The sequence below is a fragment of the Cryptomeria japonica genome, unplaced genomic scaffold (assembly GCF_030272615.1).
Source record: "Cryptomeria japonica unplaced genomic scaffold, Sugi_1.0 HiC_scaffold_222, whole genome shotgun sequence".
Classification (NCBI taxonomy): domain Eukaryota; kingdom Viridiplantae; phylum Streptophyta; class Pinopsida; order Cupressales; family Cupressaceae; genus Cryptomeria; species Cryptomeria japonica.
This window is the reverse complement of record NW_026729044.1, coordinates 161,060-180,412: the sequence shown is the minus strand read 5'-3', so window position 1 is coordinate 180,412 and position 19,353 is coordinate 161,060. Positions and strand designations below refer to the sequence as shown.

The 19,353-nt window shown below is 63.0% G+C and overlaps 3 non-coding genes across 3 annotated transcripts; all 3 read left to right on the top strand.

The window, feature by feature from the left end:
• The first annotated feature begins 1,111 nt into the window (after positions 1–1,111).
• LOC131868850 (5S ribosomal RNA) lies at positions 1,112–1,230 on the top strand. Its single transcript, XR_009367270.1, has one exon. It is a non-coding gene; the product is annotated as a 5S ribosomal RNA (ribosomal RNA).
• A 7,804-nt stretch (positions 1,231–9,034) lies between these two features.
• On the top strand, positions 9,035–9,153 carry LOC131868849 (5S ribosomal RNA). Its single transcript, XR_009367269.1, has one exon. It is a non-coding gene; the product is annotated as a 5S ribosomal RNA (ribosomal RNA).
• Positions 9,154–16,957: 7,804 nt separating this feature from the next.
• Positions 16,958–17,076, top strand: LOC131868848 (5S ribosomal RNA). Its single transcript, XR_009367268.1, has one exon. It is a non-coding gene; the product is annotated as a 5S ribosomal RNA (ribosomal RNA).
• Positions 17,077–19,353: the final 2,277 nt, after the last annotated feature.

The following is a 19,353-nucleotide window of genomic DNA, read 5'->3' as shown; positions in this document are numbered from 1 at the left end:
GTCACGGGGTGGTTGTCGGGGTGGGCGTCAAGGAGCCAAGGTGGGTGGCAAGTAGCCAAGTTGCGTGCCAAGGTGGGTGTCGGGGTGGGTGCCAAGGATCCAAGGTGGGTGCCAAGGAACCAAGGTGGGTGTCTGGGTGGGTGCCGAGGTGGGAGCCAGGGTGGGTCCCAAGGTGAGTGCAAAGGTGGGTGCCAGGGTCAAGGTGAGTGCCAATGTGGGTTCCAAGGTGCCAGGGTCAGGGTGAGTGCCAATGTGGGTTCAAAGGTGCTAAGTTGGGTGCGAGGTTGGGTGCGAGGGTGGGTGGGTGCCAAGGTGTGCTAGGTGGAAGCCCGGGTGGGTCGGCATCCCATGGGTGTCGAGTTGGGTGCCTGATGGGTGCTTCTTGTCAAGTTTTAGTCGTCGGGACTCATTTCGAGCCTTAGAGGTCGTTTCTTGTCCGGTTGCCCTGTCTTCGACCTGGGAACCCAATTTTGGTCCTCGGGTCCCATTTTTTTTTGTCTCGCATCCCACTTTTGGCCTGTGGCCTTTTCGGGGTCGATTCTCGTTTTGGGCATCAGAGCATGTTTCTTCTCCTAAAACCCAATATTTGTTTATTAAGTCTCGGAACACATTTTTGTTCTCGTGGACCCATCATGGGTCTTGGAACGCATTTGTGGTCCTTGGGTCCCATTTTGCATCCCGAAACTTGTGTTTTGGTGCTTGATCCCTATTTTGGGTGCCCACCTTGCACCAAGTGCGCACCCGGGGCAAACCGAGCGCCTTGGTGCACCGGGGCAAGATCGAGCGTGCACCCGAGGCGCCCCGAACATGCACCAAGGTGCACTCGGCCCACATGTGAGCGCAGGTCGTTGCGCCCGAGGTGGTGTGTGGGCACCGCGTTGCAGACGGGACACTGCACGCACACGACGCCCCCTCCAGGTGCACGCACGTAGGCCGGGCCGGGTGCACACCCGACGCCCTAGCAAGGTGCGCGCACCCGGGCAGGGCTCACACTTGGCGAACGGGGCGCACTTCGCGAGGGAGGGTGTGCACCTCGACGGGGGTGGGTGGCCGGGGTGGATTCGCACGTGGGTCGCGGTTTGCTAAGTACACACTGCGACAAGCTCATAACGGGTGCGATCATACCAGCGTTAGTGCACCGGATCCCATCAGAACTCCGCAGTTAAGCGCGCTTGGGCCGGAGTAGTACTGGGATGGGTGACCTCCCGGGAAGTCCCGGTGTTGCACCCTTTTTTAGTTTTTCGCCGGGCGTCGCAATGCTATTTGAATAAACCTTTTGCCCGTTTGCGTTCTCGTCGGGGCCGGGCCGGGCCGGGGTGCGCTGCCCGCACTACCGCGCGCGCGGGGGCGACACCGAGCGCGCACCCGAGGCGCCCCGAGCACACAGGCCACGGTGCAACCCGGGCGTTGTGCGCGCACCCCGGTGCGCCCGAGGTGCTGCGCGCGCACCCAGGTGAAATCGGTGTGCACCTCGGCCAGTGCGCGCTCGGTCGAGTCGCGCACGTTGGCCAAGGTGCACGGTGATGTTTCTTACTCTAAGGTTCCGCACCAGACGCCCGGGACAGGTGAGCGAAGCTGGGCGGGGCCGGGTGCGCGGCCGGGGCAGGTGCACGCAGCTGGAGAGAGCTTTGGAGCACACTTCGGAGCGCACCAATGATGCGCTCCATTCAAAAGTTTCCTGAAAAGGCAAAAAAAGTTGAGATTATAGAATTTCCCACTTGAGAGATTGTAAAAAAAAAAAATTTAAAATGAAGGAAACGCGGGTGCCAAGGTGTGCGCAGCCCAGCCAAGGTGTGCGCACCAAGGCGCCCACCCTGGCGAAGGTGCACGCAAGGTGCGCACCCGAGGCAAACCGGACAATTAACCCAACTTTCGACTTCGCGCGCACCTTGGAGCGCACTTCGGAGCGCTCCTTGGTGCGCACCAATCTTGGGCACCTCGGAGTGCACCATGGCGCCCACCAAGGTGCGCACCCGGGGCAAACCGAGCTCCGACTTCGTGCGCACCTTGGAGCGCACGAAAGGTGCGCACCATGGCGCCCACCAAGGTGCGCAGCCCAGCCAAGGCGTGCGCATCAAGGTGCGCACCCTGGCGAAGGTGCGCACCCGGGGCAAACCGAGCTCCGACTTCGTGCGCACCTTGGAGCGCACAAAAGGTGCGCAACCCAACCAAGGTGTGCGCACCCCGGTCAAACCGAGCTCCGAATCGTGCGCACCAGAGGTGCACGCCATCGTGCGCACCTTGGAGCACACTTCGGAGCCCTCCTTGGTGCGCGCCGATGTTGCGCACCTCGGAGCGCACCCGGGGAAAACAATGCAATTAACCCGACTTTCGACTTCGTGGGCACCTCGGAGCGCTCTCGGGTTCGCACCTCGGAGCACACCGAGGTGCGCACCTTTGATGCGCTGCCTTCACCAATTTCCAGAAAAGGCAAGAAAACATTGAGAAGGTGTGCGCACCGAGGTGCCCACCCTGGCGAAGGTGCACGCGAGGTGCGCACCCGGGGCAAACCGGGCTCCGACTTCGTGCACGCCGCACCTTGGAGCACACTTCGGAGCGCTCCTTGGTGCGCACCAGGGCGCGCAACCCAGCCGAGGTGCCCACCCCGGCGAAGGTGCACGCGAGGTGCGCACCCGGGGCAAACCGGGCTCCGACTTCGTGCACGCCATGGTGCCCACCGCGGCGAAGGTGCACGCGAGGTGCGCACCCGGGGCAAACCGGGCTCCGACTTCGTGCACACCGCACCTTGGAGCACACTTCGGAGCGCTCCTTGGTGCGCACCATGGTGCCCACCAGGGCGCGCAACCCCGCCGAAGGTGCACGCGAGGTGCGCACCCGGGGCAAACCGGGCTCCGACTTCGTGCACGCCGCACCTTGGAGCACACTTCGGAGCGCTCCTTGGTGCGCACCATGGTGCCCACCAGGGCGCGCAACCCCGCCGAAGGTGCACGCGAGGTGCGCACCCGGGGCAAACCGGGCTCCGACTTCGTGCACGCCATGGTGCGCACCGCGGCGAAGGTGCGCACCCGGGGCAAACCGGGCTCCGACTTCGTGCACGCCGCACCTTGGAGCACACTTCGGAGCGCTCCTTGGTGCGCACCAGGGCGCGCAACCCAGCCGAGGTGCCCACCCCGGCGAAGGTGCATGCGAGGTGCGTACCCGGGGCAAACCGGGCTCCGACTTCGTGCACGCCGCACCTTGGAGCACACTTCGGAGCGCTCCTTGGTGCGCACCATGGTGCCCACCAGGCCGCGCAACCCAGCCAAGGTGTGCGCACCAAGGTGCACGCGAGGTGCGCACCCGGGGCAAACCGGGGTCCGACTTCGTGCACGCCGCACCTTGGAGCACACATCGGGGCGCTCCCGGGTTCGCACCGGCGTTGCGCACCGTGGTGGGCACCTCGGAGCACACCAAGGTGGGCAGCGAGGTGCGCACCTTTGATGCGATGCCTTCACTAATTTCCATAAAAGGCAAAAAAAAAACGAGATTTTAAAATTTCCGTTTTGAAAGATAGTGAGAAAAAGGGAATGCTGGTGCCATCTTGAGCCCGCCCTGGTGCGCAGCCCAGCCAAGGTGTGCGCACCAAGGTGCCCACCCTGGCGAAGGTGCGCGCCCGGGCAATTAACCCAACTTCCAACTTCGCGCGCGCCAGGGTGGGAGCGCACCCAACAACCGGGCCTGGGAAGAGCCAATGCGAGAAACCCCACCAAACGCTCTGACAAAAAAAGAGGGGGCGCTCCAGTAACCCCGCTTCGGAGCGCACCCTGGGCAAACCCAGCCAAGGTGCCCACCCCGGCCAAGGTGCAGGCGAGGTGCGCACCCGGGGCAAACCGGGCTCCGACAACGTGCACGCCGCACCTTGGAGCACACTTCGTAGCGCTCCCGGGTGCGCACCTCAGAGCACACCAAGGTGGGCAGCGAGGTGCGCACCTTTGATGCGCTGCCTTCACTAATTTCCAGAAAAGGCAAAAAAAAAAGGAGATTTTAAAATTTCCGTTTTGAAAGATAGTGAAAAAAACGGAACGCGCGTGCCATCTTGAGCCCGCCCTGGTGCGCAGCCCAGGTAAGGTGCCCACCCTGGCAAAGGTGCGCACCCGGGCAATTAACCCTACTTCCGACTTCGTGCGCGCCAGGGTGGCAACCGGGCCTCGGAAGAGCCAATGCGAGAAACCCCACCAAACGCTCCGACAAAAAAAGAGGCGGCGCTCCAATAACCCCGCTTCGGAGCGCAGCCGGGGCAAACCCAGCCAAGGTGCCCACCCCGACGAAGGTGCACGCGAGGTGCGCACCCGGGGCAAACCGGGCTCCGACAACGTGCACGCAGCACCTTGGAGCACACTTCGAAGCACTCCCGGGTGCCCACCGGCGTTGCGCACCGTGGTGGGCAGCGAGGTGCGCACCTTTGATGCGCTGCCTTCACTAATTTCCAGAAAAAGGCAAAAAAAAATGAGATTTTAAAATTTCCGTTTTGAAAGATAGTGAAAAAAAAGGAACGCGGGTGCCATCTTGAGCCCGCCCTGGTGCGCAGCCCAGGCAAGGCATGCGCACCAAGGTGCCCACCCGAGGTGCACACCCGGGGCAAACCGGGCTCCGACTTCGTGCAGGCCGCACCTTGGAGCACACTTCGGAGCGCTCCTTGGTGCGCACCATGGTGCCCACCAGGGCGCGCAACCCAGCCAAGGTCTGCACACTAAGGTGCCCACCCCGGCGAAGGTGCACGCGAGGTGCGCACCCGGGGCAAACCGGGCTCCGACTTCGTGCACGCCATGGTGCCCACCGCGGCGAAGGTGCACGCGAGGTGCGCACCCGGGGCAAACCGGGCTCCGACTTCGTGCACGCCGCACCTTGGAGCACACTTCGGAGCGCTCCTTGGTGCGCACCATGGTGCCCACCAGGGCGCGCAACCCAGCCAAGGTGTGCGCACCAAGGTGCACGCGAGGTGCGCACCCGGGGCAAACCGGGGTCCGACTTCGTGCACGCCGCACCTTGGAGCACACATCGGAGCGCTCCCAGGTTCGCACCAGCGTTGCGCACCTTTGATGCGCTGCCTTCACTAATTTCCAGAAAAGGCAAAAAAAAACGATATTTTAAAATTTCCGTTCTGAAAGATAGTGAAAAAAACGGAACGCGGGTGCCATCTTGAGCCCTTCCTGGTGCGCAGCCCAGGCAAGTTGTGCGCACCAAGGTGCCCACCCTGGCGGAGGTGCGCGCCCGGGGCAAACCGGGCTCCGACTTCGTGCACTGCATGGTGCCCACCAAGGCGCGCAACCCAGCCAAGGTGCCCACCGCAGCGAAGGTGCACGCGAGGTGCACACCCGGGGCAAACCGGGCTCCGACTTCGTGCACGCCGCACCTTGGAGCACACTTCAGAGCGCTCCTTGGTGCGCACCAGGGCGCGCAACCCAGCCGAGGTGCCCACCCCGGCGAAGGTGCACGCGAGGTGCGCACCCGGGGCAAACCGGGCTCCGACTTCGTGCACGCCATGGTGCCCACCGCGGCGAAGGTGCGCACCCGGGGCAAACCGGGCTCCGACTTCGTGCACGCCGCACCTTGGAGCACACTTCGGAGCGCTCCTTGGTGCGCACCATGGTGCCCACCAGGCCGCGCAACCCAGCCAAGGTGTGCGCACCAAGGTGCACGCGAGGTGCGCACCCGGGGCAAACCGGGGTCCGACTTCGTGCACGCCGCACCTTGGAGCACACATCGGGGCGCTCCCGGGTTCGCACCGGCGTTGCGCACCGTGGTGGGCACCTCGGAGCACACCAAGGTGGGCAGCGAGGTGCGCACCTTTGATGCGATGCCTTCACTAATTTCCATAAAAGGCAAAAAAAAAACGAGATTTTAAAATTTCCGTTTTGAAAGATAGTGAGAAAAAGGGAATGCTGGTGCCATCTTGAGCCCGCCCTGGTGCGCAGCCCAGCCAAGGTTTGCGCACCAAGGTGCCCACCCTGGCGAAGGTGCGCGCCCGGGCAATTAACCCAACTTCCAACTTCGCGCGCGCCAGGGTGGGAGCGCACCCAACAACCGGGCCTGGGAAGAGCCAATGCGAGAAACCCCACCAAACTCTCTGACAAAAAAAGAGGGGGCGCTCCAGTAACCCCGCTTCGGAGCGCACCCTGGGCAAACCCAGCCAAGGTGCCCACCCCGGCCAAGGTGCAGGCGAGGTGCGCACCCGGGGCAAACCGGGCTCCGACAACGTGCACGCCGCACCTTGGAGCACACTTCGTAGCGCTCCCGGGTGCGCACCTCAGAGCACACCAAGGTGGGCAGCGAGGTGCGCACCTTTGATGCGCTGCCTTCACTAATTTCCAGAAAAGGCAAAAAAAAAAGGAGATTTTAAAATTTCCGTTTTGAAAGATAGTGAAAAAAACGGAACGCGCGTGCCATCTTGAGCCCGCCCTGGTGCGCAGCCCAGGTAAGGTGCCACCCTGGCAAAGGTGCGCACCCGGGCAATTAACCCTACTTCCGACTTCGTGCGCGCCAGGGTGGCAACCGGGCCTCGGAAGAGCCAATGCGAGAAACCCCACCAAACGCTCCGACAAAAAAAGAGGCGGCGCTCCAATAACCCCGCTTCGGAGCGCAGCCGGGGCAAACCAAGCCAAGGTGCCCACCCCGACGAAGGTGCACGCGAGGTGCGCACCCGGGGCAAACCGGGCTCCGACAACGTGCACGCAGCACCTTGGAGCACACTTCGAAGCACTCCCGGGTGCCCACCGGCGTTGCGCACCGTGGTGGGCAGCGAGGTGCGCACCTTTGATGCGCTGCCTTCACTAATTTCCAGAAAAAGGCAAAAAAAAATGAGATTTTAAAATTTCCGTTTTGAAAGATAGTGAAAAAAAAGGAACGCGGGTGCCATCTTGAGCCCGCCCTGGTGCGCAGCCCAGGCAAGGCATGCGCACCAAGGTGCCCACCCGAGGTGCACACCCGGGGCAAACCGGGCTCCGACTTCGTGCAGGCCGCACCTTGGAGCACACTTCGGAGCGCTCCTTGGTGCGCACCATGGTGCCCACCAGGGCGCACCCGAGGCAAACCGGGCTCCGACTTCGTGCACGCCGCACCTTGGAGCACACATCGGAGCGCTCCCAGGTTCGCACCAGCGTTGCGCACCTTTGATGCGCTGCCTTCACTAATTTCCAGAAAAGGCAAAAAAAAACGATATTTTAAAATTTCCGTTCTGAAAGATAGTGAAAAAAACGGAACGCGGGTGCCATCTTGAGCCCTTCCTGATGCGCAGCCCAGGCAAGTTGTGCGCACCAAGGTGCCCACCCTGGCGGAGGTGCGCGCCCGGGGCAAACCGGGCTCCGACTTCGTGCACTGCATGGTGCCCACCAAGGCGCGCAACCCAGCCAAGGTGCCCACCGCAGCGAAGGTGCACGCGAGGTGCGCACCCGAGGTGCACACCCGGGGCAAACCGGGCTCCGACTTCGTGCACGCCGCACCTTGGAGCACACTTCAGAGCGCTCCTTGGTACGCACCAGGGCGCGCAACCCAGCCAAGGTGCTCACCCCGGCGAAGGTGCACGCGAGGTGCGCACCCGGGGCAAACCGGGCTCGGACTTCGTGCACGCCGCACCTTGGAGCACACATCGGAGCGCTCCCGGGTTCGCACCAGCATTGCGCACCTTTGATGCGCTGCCTTCACTAATTTCCAGAAAAGGCAAAAAAAAGAAAAAAATGAGATTTTAAAATTTCCGTTTTGAAAGATAGTGAAAAAAACGGAACGCGGGTGCCATCTTGAGCCCGCCCTGGTGTGCAGCCCAGGCAAGTTGTGCGCACCAAGGCACCCACCCTGGCCAAGGTGGGTCACGGGGTGGGTCCTAGGGTGGGTAACGGGGTGGGTACTAAGGTGCGTGCCAAGGTGGGTCATAGGGTGGGTGCCAAGGTGGGCACCAGGGTGGGTGTGCACCAACCCTAGCCAGGGTAGGTCACGGGGTGGTTGTCGGGGTGGGCGTCAAGGAGCCAAGGTGGGTGGCAAGTAGCCAAGTTGCGTGCCAAGGTGGGTGTCGGGGTGGGTGCCAAGGATCCAAGGTGGGTGCCAAGGAACCAAGGTGGGTGTCTGGGTGGGTGCCGAGGTGGGAGCCAGGGTGGGTCCCAAGGTGAGTGCAAAGGTGGGTGCCAGGGTCAAGGTGAGTGCCAATGTGGGTTCCAAGGTGCCAGGGTCAGGGTGAGTGCCAATGTGGGTTCAAAGGTGCTAAGTTGGGTGCGAGGTTGGGTGCGAGGGTGGGTGGGTGCCAAGGTGTGCTAGGTGGAAGCCCGGGTGGGTCGGCATCCCATGGGTGTCGAGTTGGGTGCCTGATGGGTGCTTCTTGTCAAGTTTTAGTCGTCGGGACTCATTTCGAGCCTTAGAGGTCGTTTCTTGTCCGGTTGCCCTGTCTTCGACCTGGGAACCCAATTTTGGTCCTCGGGTCCCATTTTTTTTTGTCTCGCATCCCACTTTTGGCCTGTGGCCTTTTCGGGGTCGATTCTCGTTTTGGGCATCAGAGCATGTTTCTTCTCCTAAAACCCAATATTTGTTTATTAAGTCTCGGAACACATTTTTGTTCTCGTGGACCCATCATGGGTCTTGGAACGCATTTGTGGTCCTTGGGTCCCATTTTGCATCCCGAAACTTGTGTTTTGGTGCTTGATCCCTATTTTGGGTGCCCACCTTGCACCAAGTGCGCACCCGGGGCAAACCGAGCGCCTTGGTGCACCGGGGCAAGATCGAGCGTGCACCCGAGGCGCCCCGAACATGCACCAAGGTGCACTCGGCCCACATGTGAGCGCAGGTCGTTGCGCCCGAGGTGGTGTGTGGGCACCGCGTTGCAGACGGGACACTGCACGCACACGACGCCCCCTCCAGGTGCACGCACGTAGGCCGGGCCGGGTGCACACCCGACGCCCTAGCAAGGTGCGCGCACCCGGGCAGGGCTCACACTTGGCGAACGGGGCGCACTTCGCGAGGGAGGGTGTGCACCTCGACGGGGGTGGGTGGCCGGGGTGGATTCGCACGTGGGTCGCGGTTTGCTAAGTACACACTGCGACAAGCTCATAACGGGTGCGATCATACCAGCGTTAGTGCACCGGATCCCATCAGAACTCCGCAGTTAAGCGCGCTTGGGCCGGAGTAGTACTGGGATGGGTGACCTCCCGGGAAGTCCCGGTGTTGCACCCTTTTTTAGTTTTTCGCCGGGCGTCGCAATGCTATTTGAATAAACCTTTTGCCCGTTTGCGTTCTCGTCGGGGCCGGGCCGGGCCGGGGTGCGCTGCCCGCACTACCGCGCGCGCGGGGGCGACACCGAGCGCGCACCCGAGGCGCCCCGAGCACACAGGCCACGGTGCAACCCGGGCGTTGTGCGCGCACCCCGGTGCGCCCGAGGTGCTGCGCGCGCACCCAGGTGAAATCGGTGTGCACCTCGGCCAGTGCGCGCTCGGTCGAGTCGCGCACGTTGGCCAAGGTGCACGGTGATGTTTCTTACTCTAAGGTTCCGCACCAGACGCCCGGGACAGGTGAGCGAAGCTGGGCGGGGCCGGGTGCGCGGCCGGGGCAGGTGCACGCAGCTGGAGAGAGCTTTGGAGCACACTTCGGAGCGCACCAATGATGCGCTCCATTCAAAAGTTTCCTGAAAAGGCAAAAAAAGTTGAGATTATAGAATTTCCCACTTGAGAGATTGTAAAAAAAAAAAATTTAAAATGAAGGAAACGCGGGTGCCAAGGTGTGCGCAGCCCAGCCAAGGTGTGCGCACCAAGGCGCCCACCCTGGCGAAGGTGCACGCAAGGTGCGCACCCGAGGCAAACCGGACAATTAACCCAACTTTCGACTTCGCGCGCACCTTGGAGCGCACTTCGGAGCGCTCCTTGGTGCGCACCAATCTTGGGCACCTCGGAGTGCACCATGGCGCCCACCAAGGTGCGCACCCGGGGCAAACCGAGCTCCGACTTCGTGCGCACCTTGGAGCGCACGAAAGGTGCGCACCATGGCGCCCACCAAGGTGCGCAGCCCAGCCAAGGCGTGCGCATCAAGGTGCGCACCCTGGCGAAGGTGCGCACCCGGGGCAAACCGAGCTCCGACTTCGTGCGCACCTTGGAGCGCACAAAAGGTGCGCAACCCAGCCAAGGTGTGCGCACCCCGGTCAAACCGAGCTCCGAATCGTGCGCACCAGAGGTGCACGCCATCGTGCGCACCTTGGAGCACACTTCGGAGCCCTCCTTGGTGCGCGCCGATGTTGCGCACCTCGGAGCGCACCCGGGGAAAACAATGCAATTAACCCGACTTTCGACTTCGTGGGCACCTCGGAGCGCTCTCGGGTTCGCACCTCGGAGCACACCGAGGTGCGCACCTTTGATGCGCTGCCTTCACCAATTTCCAGAAAAGGCAAGAAAACATTGAGAAGGTGTGCGCACCGAGGTGCCCACCCTGGCGAAGGTGCACGCGAGGTGCGCACCCGGGGCAAACCGGGCTCCGACTTCGTGCACGCCGCACCTTGGAGCACACTTCGGAGCGCTCCTTGGTGCGCACCAGGGCGCGCAACCCAGCCGAGGTGCCCACCCCGGCGAAGGTGCACGCGAGGTGCGCACCCGGGGCAAACCGGGCTCCGACTTCGTGCACGCCATGGTGCCCACCGCGGCGAAGGTGCACGCGAGGTGCGCACCCGGGGAAAACCGGGCTCCGACTTCGTGCACGCCGCACCTTGGAGCACACTTCGGAGCGCTCCTTGGTGCGCACCATGGTGCCCACCAGGGCGCGCAACCCCGCCGAAGGTGCACGCGAGGTGCGCACCCGGGGCAAACCGGGCTCCGACTTCGTGCACGCCGCACCTTGGAGCACACTTCGGAGCGCTCCTTGGTGCGCACCATGGTGCCCACCAGGGCGCGCAACCCCGCCGAAGGTGCACGCGAGGTGCGCACCCGGGGCAAACCGGGCTCCGACTTCGTGCACGCCATGGTGCGCACCGCGGCGAAGGTGCGCACCCGGGGCAAACCGGGCTCCGACTTCGTGCACGCCGCACCTTGGAGCACACTTCGGAGCGCTCCTTGGTGCGCACCAGGGCGCGCAACCCAGCCGAGGTGCCCACCCCGGCGAAGGTGCACGCGAGGTGCGTACCCGGGGCAAACCGGGCTCCGACTTCGTGCACGCCGCACCTTGGAGCACACTTCGGAGCGCTCCTTGGTGCGCACCATGGTGCCCACCAGGCCGCGCAACCCAGCCAAGGTGTGCGCACCAAGGTGCACGCGAGGTGCGCACCCGGGGCAAACCGGGGTCCGACTTCGTGCACGCCGCACCTTGGAGCACACATCGGGGCGCTCCCGGGTTCGCACCGGCGTTGCGCACCGTGGTGGGCACCTCGGAGCACACCAAGGTGGGCAGCGAGGTGCGCACCTTTGATGCGATGCCTTCACTAATTTCCATAAAAGGCAAAAAAAAAACGAGATTTTAAAATTTCCGTTTTGAAAGATAGTGAGAAAAAGGGAATGCTGGTGCCATCTTGAGCCCGCCCTGGTGCGCAGCCCAGCCAAGGTGTGCGCACCAAGGTGCCCACCCTGGCGAAGGTGCGCGCCCGGGCAATTAACCCAACTTCCAACTTCGCGCGCGCCAGGGTGGGAGCGCACCCAACAACCGGGCCTGGGAAGAGCCAATGCGAGAAACCCCACCAAACGCTCTGACAAAAAAAGAGGGGGCGCTCCAGTAACCCCGCTTCGGAGCGCACCCTGGGCAAACCCAGCCAAGGTGCCCACCCCGGCCAAGGTGCAGGCGAGGTGCGCACCCGGGGCAAACCGGGCTCCGACAACGTGCACGCCGCACCTTGGAGCACACTTCGTAGCGCTCCCGGGTGCGCACCTCAGAGCACACCAAGGTGGGCAGCGAGGTGCGCACCTTTGATGCGCTGCCTTCACTAATTTCCAGAAAAGGCAAAAAAAAAAGGAGATTTTAAAATTTCCGTTTTGAAAGATAGTGAAAAAAACGGAACGCGCGTGCCATCTTGAGCCCGCCCTGGTGCGCAGCCCAGGTAAGGTGCCCACCCTGGCAAAGGTGCGCACCCGGGCAATTAACCCTACTTCCGACTTCGTGCGCGCCAGGGTGGCAACCGGGCCTCGGAAGAGCCAATGCGAGAAACCCCACCAAACGCTCCGACAAAAAAAGAGGCGGCGCTCCAATAACCCCGCTTCGGAGCGCAGCCGGGGCAAACCCAGCCAAGGTGCCCACCCCGACGAAGGTGCACGCGAGGTGCGCACCCGGGGCAAACCGGGCTCCGACAACGTGCACGCAGCACCTTGGAGCACACTTCGAAGCACTCCCGGGTGCCCACCGGCGTTGCGCACCGTGGTGGGCAGCGAGGTGCGCACCTTTGATGCGCTGCCTTCACTAATTTCCAGAAAAAGGCAAAAAAAAATGAGATTTTAAAATTTCCGTTTTGAAAGATAGTGAAAAAAAAGGAACGCGGGTGCCATCTTGAGCCCGCCCTGGTGCGCAGCCCAGGCAAGGCATGCGCACCAAGGTGCCCACCCGAGGTGCACACCCGGGGCAAACCGGGCTCCGACTTCGTGCAGGCCGCACCTTGGAGCACACTTCGGAGCGCTCCTTGGTGCGCACCATGGTGCCCACCAGGGCGCGCAACCCAGCCAAGGTCTGCACACTAAGGTGCCCACCCCGGCGAAGGTGCACGCGAGGTGCGCACCCGGGGCAAACCGGGCTCCGACTTCGTGCACGCCATGGTGCCCACCGCGGCGAAGGTGCACGCGAGGTGCGCACCCGGGGCAAACCGGGCTCCGACTTCGTGCACGCCGCACCTTGGAGCACACTTCGGAGCGCTCCTTGGTGCGCACCATGGTGCCCACCAGGGCGCGCAACCCAGCCAAGGTGTGCGCACCAAGGTGCACGCGAGGTGCGCACCCGGGGCAAACCGGGGTCCGACTTCGTGCACGCCGCACCTTGGAGCACACATCGGAGCGCTCCCAGGTTCGCACCAACGTTGCGCACCTTTGATGCGCTGCCTTCACTAATTTCCAGAAAAGGCAAAAAAAAACGATATTTTAAAATTTCCGTTCTGAAAGATAGTGAAAAAAACGGAACGCGGGTGCCATCTTGAGCCCTTCCTGGTGCGCAGCCCAGGCAAGTTGTGCGCACCAAGGTGCCCACCCTGGCGGAGGTGCGCGCCCGGGGCAAACCGGGCTCCGACTTCGTGCACTGCATGGTGCCCACCAAGGCGCGCAACCCAGCCAAGGTGCCCACCGCAGCGAAGGTGCACGCGAGGTGCACACCCGGGGCAAACCGGGCTCCGACTTCGTGCACGCCGCACCTTGGAGCACACTTCAGAGCGCTCCTTGGTGCGCACCAGGGCGCGCAACCCAGCCGAGGTGCCCACCCCGGCGAAGGTGCACGCGAGGTGCGCACCCGGGGCAAACCGGGCTCCGACTTCGTGCACGCCATGGTGCCCACCGCGGCGAAGGTGCGCACCCGGGGCAAACCGGGCTCCGACTTCGTGCACGCCGCACCTTGGAGCACACTTCGGAGCGCTCCTTGGTGCGCACCATGGTGCCCACCAGGCCGCGCAACCCAGCCAAGGTGTGCGCACCAAGGTGCACGCGAGGTGCGCACCCGGGGCAAACCGGGGTCCGACTTCGTGCACGCCGCACCTTGGAGCACACATCGGGGTGCTCCCGGGTTCGCACCGGCGTTGCGCACCGTGGTGGGCACCTCGGAGCACACCAAGGTGGGCAGCGAGGTGCGCACCTTTGATGCGATGCCTTCACTAATTTCCATAAAAGGCAAAAAAAAAACGAGATTTTAAAATTTCCGTTTTGAAAGATAGTGAGAAAAAGGGAATGCTGGTGCCATCTTGAGCCCGCCCTGGTGCGCAGCCCAGCCAAGGTTTGCGCACCAAGGTGCCCACCCTGGCGAAGGTGCGCGCCCGGGCAATTAACCCAACTTCCAACTTCGCGCGCGCCAGGGTGGGAGCGCACCCAACAACCGGGCCTGGGAAGAGCCAATGCGAGAAACCCCACCAAACTCTCTGACAAAAAAAGAGGGGGCGCTCCAGTAACCCCGCTTCGGAGCGCACCCTGGGCAAACCCAGCCAAGGTGCCCACCCCGGCCAAGGTGCAGGCGAGGTGCGCACCCGGGGCAAACCGGGCTCCGACAACGTGCACGCCGCACCTTGGAGCACACTTCGTAGCGCTCCCGGGTGCGCACCTCAGAGCACACCAAGGTGGGCAGCGAGGTGCGCACCTTTGATGCGCTGCCTTCACTAATTTCCAGAAAAGGCAAAAAAAAAAGGAGATTTTAAAATTTCCGTTTTGAAAGATAGTGAAAAAAACGGAACGCGCGTGCCATCTTGAGCCCGCCCTGGTGCGCAGCCCAGGTAAGGTGCCACCCTGGCAAAGGTGCGCACCCGGGCAATTAACCCTACTTCCGACTTCGTGCGCGCCAGGGTGGCAACCGGGCCTCGGAAGAGCCAATGCGAGAAACCCCACCAAACGCTCCGACAAAAAAAGAGGCGGCGCTCCAATAACCCCGCTTCGGAGCGCAGCCGGGGCAAACCAAGCCAAGGTGCCCACCCCGACGAAGGTGCACGCGAGGTGCGCACCCGGGGCAAACCGGGCTCCGACAACGTGCACGCAGCACCTTGGAGCACACTTCGAAGCACTCCCGGGTGCCCACCGGCGTTGCGCACCGTGGTGGGCAGCGAGGTGCGCACCTTTGATGCGCTGCCTTCACTAATTTCCAGAAAAAGGCAAAAAAAAATGAGATTTTAAAATTTCCGTTTTGAAAGATAGTGAAAAAAAAGGAACGCGGGTGCCATCTTGAGCCCGCCCTGGTGCGCAGCCCAGGCAAGGCATGCGCACCAAGGTGCCCACCCGAGGTGCACACCCGGGGCAAACCGGGCTCCGACTTCGTGCAGGCCGCACCTTGGAGCACACTTCGGAGCGCTCCTTGGTGCGCACCATGGTGCCCACCAGGGCGCACCCGAGGCAAACCGGGCTCCGACTTCGTGCACGCCGCACCTTGGAGCACACATCGGAGCGCTCCCAGGTTCGCACCAGCGTTGCGCACCTTTGATGCGCTGCCTTCACTAATTTCCAGAAAAGGCAAAAAAAAACGATATTTTAAAATTTCCGTTCTGAAAGATAGTGAAAAAAACGGAACGCGGGTGCCATCTTGAGCCCTTCCTGATGCGCAGCCCAGGCAAGTTGTGCGCACCAAGGTGCCCACCCTGGCGGAGGTGCGCGCCCGGGGCAAACCGGGCTCCGACTTCGTGCACTGCATGGTGCCCACCAAGGCGCGCAACCCAGCCAAGGTGCCCACCGCAGCGAAGGTGCACGCGAGGTGCGCACCCGAGGTGCACACCCGGGGCAAACCGGGCTCCGACTTCGTGCACGCCGCACCTTGGAGCACACTTCAGAGCGCTCCTTGGTACGCACCAGGGCGCGCAACCCAGCCAAGGTGCTCACCCCGGCGAAGGTGCACGCGAGGTGCGCACCCGGGGCAAACCGGGCTCGGACTTCGTGCACGCCGCACCTTGGAGCACACATCGGAGCGCTCCCGGGTTCGCACCAGCATTGCGCACCTTTGATGCGCTGCCTTCACTAATTTCCAGAAAAGGCAAAAAAAAGAAAAAAATGAGATTTTAAAATTTCCGTTTTGAAAGATAGTGAAAAAAACGGAACGCGGGTGCCATCTTGAGCCCGCCCTGGTGTGCAGCCCAGGCAAGTTGTGCGCACCAAGGCACCCACCCTGGCCAAGGTGGGTCACGGGGTGGGTCCTAGGGTGGGTAACGGGGTGGGTACTAAGGTGCGTGCCAAGGTGGGTCATAGGGTGGGTGCCAAGGTGGGCACCAGGGTGGGTGTGCACCAACCCTAGCCAGGGTAGGTCACGGGGTGGTTGTCGGGGTGGGCGTCAAGGAGCCAAGGTGGGTGGCAAGTAGCCAAGTTGCGTGCCAAGGTGGGTGTCGGGGTGGGTGCCAAGGATCCAAGGTGGGTGCCAAGGAACCAAGGTGGGTGTCTGGGTGGGTGCCGAGGTGGGAGCCAGGGTGGGTCCCAAGGTGAGTGCAAAGGTGGGTGCCAGGGTCAAGGTGAGTGCCAATGTGGGTTCCAAGGTGCCAGGGTCAGGGTGAGTGCCAATGTGGGTTCAAAGGTGCTAAGTTGGGTGCGAGGTTGGGTGCGAGGGTGGGTGGGTGCCAAGGTGTGCTAGGTGGAAGCCCGGGTGGGTCGGCATCCCATGGGTGTCGAGTTGGGTGCCTGATGGGTGCTTCTTGTCAAGTTTTAGTCGTCGGGACTCATTTCGAGCCTTAGAGGTCGTTTCTTGTCCGGTTGCCCTGTCTTCGACCTGGGAACCCAATTTTGGTCCTCGGGTCCCATTTTTTTTTGTCTCGCATCCCACTTTTGGCCTGTGGCCTTTTCGGGGTCGATTCTCGTTTTGGGCATCAGAGCATGTTTCTTCTCCTAAAACCCAATATTTGTTTATTAAGTCTCGGAACACATTTTTGTTCTCGTGGACCCATCATGGGTCTTGGAACGCATTTGTGGTCCTTGGGTCCCATTTTGCATCCCGAAACTTGTGTTTTGGTGCTTGATCCCTATTTTGGGTGCCCACCTTGCACCAAGTGCGCACCCGGGGCAAACCGAGCGCCTTGGTGCACCGGGGCAAGATCGAGCGTGCACCCGAGGCGCCCCGAACATGCACCAAGGTGCACTCGGCCCACATGTGAGCGCAGGTCGTTGCGCCCGAGGTGGTGTGTGGGCACCGCGTTGCAGACGGGACACTGCACGCACACGACGCCCCCTCCAGGTGCACGCACGTAGGCCGGGCCGGGTGCACACCCGACGCCCTAGCAAGGTGCGCGCACCCGGGCAGGGCTCACACTTGGCGAACGGGGCGCACTTCGCGAGGGAGGGTGTGCACCTCGACGGGGGTGGGTGGCCGGGGTGGATTCGCACGTGGGTCGCGGTTTGCTAAGTACACACTGCGACAAGCTCATAACGGGTGCGATCATACCAGCGTTAGTGCACCGGATCCCATCAGAACTCCGCAGTTAAGCGCGCTTGGGCCGGAGTAGTACTGGGATGGGTGACCTCCCGGGAAGTCCCGGTGTTGCACCCTTTTTTAGTTTTTCGCCGGGCGTCGCAATGCTATTTGAATAAACCTTTTGCCCGTTTGCGTTCTCGTCGGGGCCGGGCCGGGCCGGGGTGCGCTGCCCGCACTACCGCGCGCGCGGGGGCGACACCGAGCGCGCACCCGAGGCGCCCCGAGCACACAGGCCACGGTGCAACCCGGGCGTTGTGCGCGCACCCCGGTGCGCCCGAGGTGCTGCGCGCGCACCCAGGTGAAATCGGTGTGCACCTCGGCCAGTGCGCGCTCGGTCGAGTCGCGCACGTTGGCCAAGGTGCACGGTGATGTTTCTTACTCTAAGGTTCCGCACCAGACGCCCGGGACAGGTGAGCGAAGCTGGGCGGGGCCGGGTGCGCGGCCGGGGCAGGTGCACGCAGCTGGAGAGAGCTTTGGAGCACACTTCGGAGCGCACCAATGATGCGCTCCATTCAAAAGTTTCCTGAAAAGGCAAAAAAAGTTGAGATTATAGAATTTCCCACTTGAGAGATTGTAAAAAAAAAAAATTTAAAATGAAGGAAACGCGGGTGCCAAGGTGTGCGCAGCCCAGCCAAGGTGTGCGCACCAAGGCGCCCACCCTGGCGAAGGTGCACGCAAGGTGCGCACCCGAGGCAAACCGGACAATTAACCCAACTTTCGACTTCGCGCGCACCTTGGAGCGCACTTCGGAGCGCTCCTTGGTGCGCACCAATCTTGGGCACCTCGGAGTGCACCATGGCGCCCACCAAGGTGCGCACCCGGGGCAAACCGAGCTCCGACTTCGTGCGCACCTTGGAGCGCACGAAAGGTGCGCACCATGGCGCCCACCAAGGTGCGCAGCCCAGCCAAGGCGTGCGCATCAAGGTGCGCACCCTGGCGAAGGTGCGCACCCGGGGCAAACCGAGCTCCGACTTCGTGCGCACCTTGGAGCGCACAAAAGGTGCGCAACCCAGCCAAGGTGTGCGCACCCCGGTCAAACCGAGCTCCGAATCGTGCGCACCAGAGGTGCACGCCATCGTGCGCACCTTGGAGCACACTTCGGAGCCCTCCTTGGTGCGCGCCGATGTTGCGCACCTCGGAGCGCACCCGGGGAAAACAATGCAATTAACCCGACTTTCGACTTCGTGGGCACCTCGGAGCGCTCTCGGGTTCGCACCTCGGAGCACACCGAGGTGCGCACCTTTGATGCGCTGCCTTCACCAATTTCCAGAAAAGGCAAGAAAACATTGAGAAGGTGTGCGCACCGAGGTGCCCACCCTGGCGAAGGTGCACGCGAGGTGCGCACCCGGGGCAAACCGGGCTCCGACTTCGTGCACGCCGCACCTTGGAGCACACTTCGGAGCGCTCCTTGGTGCGCACCAGGGCGCGCAACCCAGCCGAGGTGCCCACCCCGGCGAAGGTGCACGCGAGGTGCGCACCCGGGGCAAACCGGGCTCCGACTTCGTGCACGCCATGGTGCCCACCGCGGCGAAGGTGCACGCGAGGTGCGCACCCGGGGAAAACCGGGCTCCGACTTCGTGCACGCCGCACCTTGGAGCACACTTCGGAGCGCTCCTTGGTGCGCACCATGGTGCCCACCAGGGCGCGCAACCCCGCCGAAGGTGCACGCGAGGTGCGCACCCGGGGCAAACCGGGCTCCGACTTCGTGCACGCCGCACCTTGGAGCACACTTCGGAGCGCTCCTTGGTGCGCACCATGGTGCCCACCAGGGCGCGCAACCCCGCCGAAGGTGCACGCGAGGTGCGCACCCGGGGCAAACCGGGCTCCGACTTCGTGCACGCCATGGTGCGCACCGCGGCGAAGGTGCGCACCCGGGGCAAACCGGGCTCCGACTTCGTGCACGCCGCACCTTGGAGCACACTTCGGAGCGCTCCTTGGTGCGCACCAGGGCGCGCAACCCAGCCGAGGTGCCCACCCCGGCGAAGGTGCACGCGAGGTGCGTACCCGGGGCAAACCGGGCTCCGACTTCGTGCACGCCGCACCTTGGAGCACACTTCGGAGCGCTCCTTGGTGCGCACCATGGTGCCCACCAGGCCGCGCAACCCAGCCAAGGTGTGCGCACCAAGGTGCACGCGAGGTGCGCACCCGGGGCAAACCGGGGTCCGACTTCGTGCACGCCGCACCTTGGAGCACACATCGGGGCGCTCCCGGGTTCGCACCGGCGTTGCGCACCGTGGTGGGCACCTCGGAGCACACCAAGGTGGGCAGCGAGGTGCGCACCTTTGATGCGATGCCTTCACTAATTTCCATAAAAGGCAAAAAAAAAACGAGATTTTAAAATTTCCGTTTTGA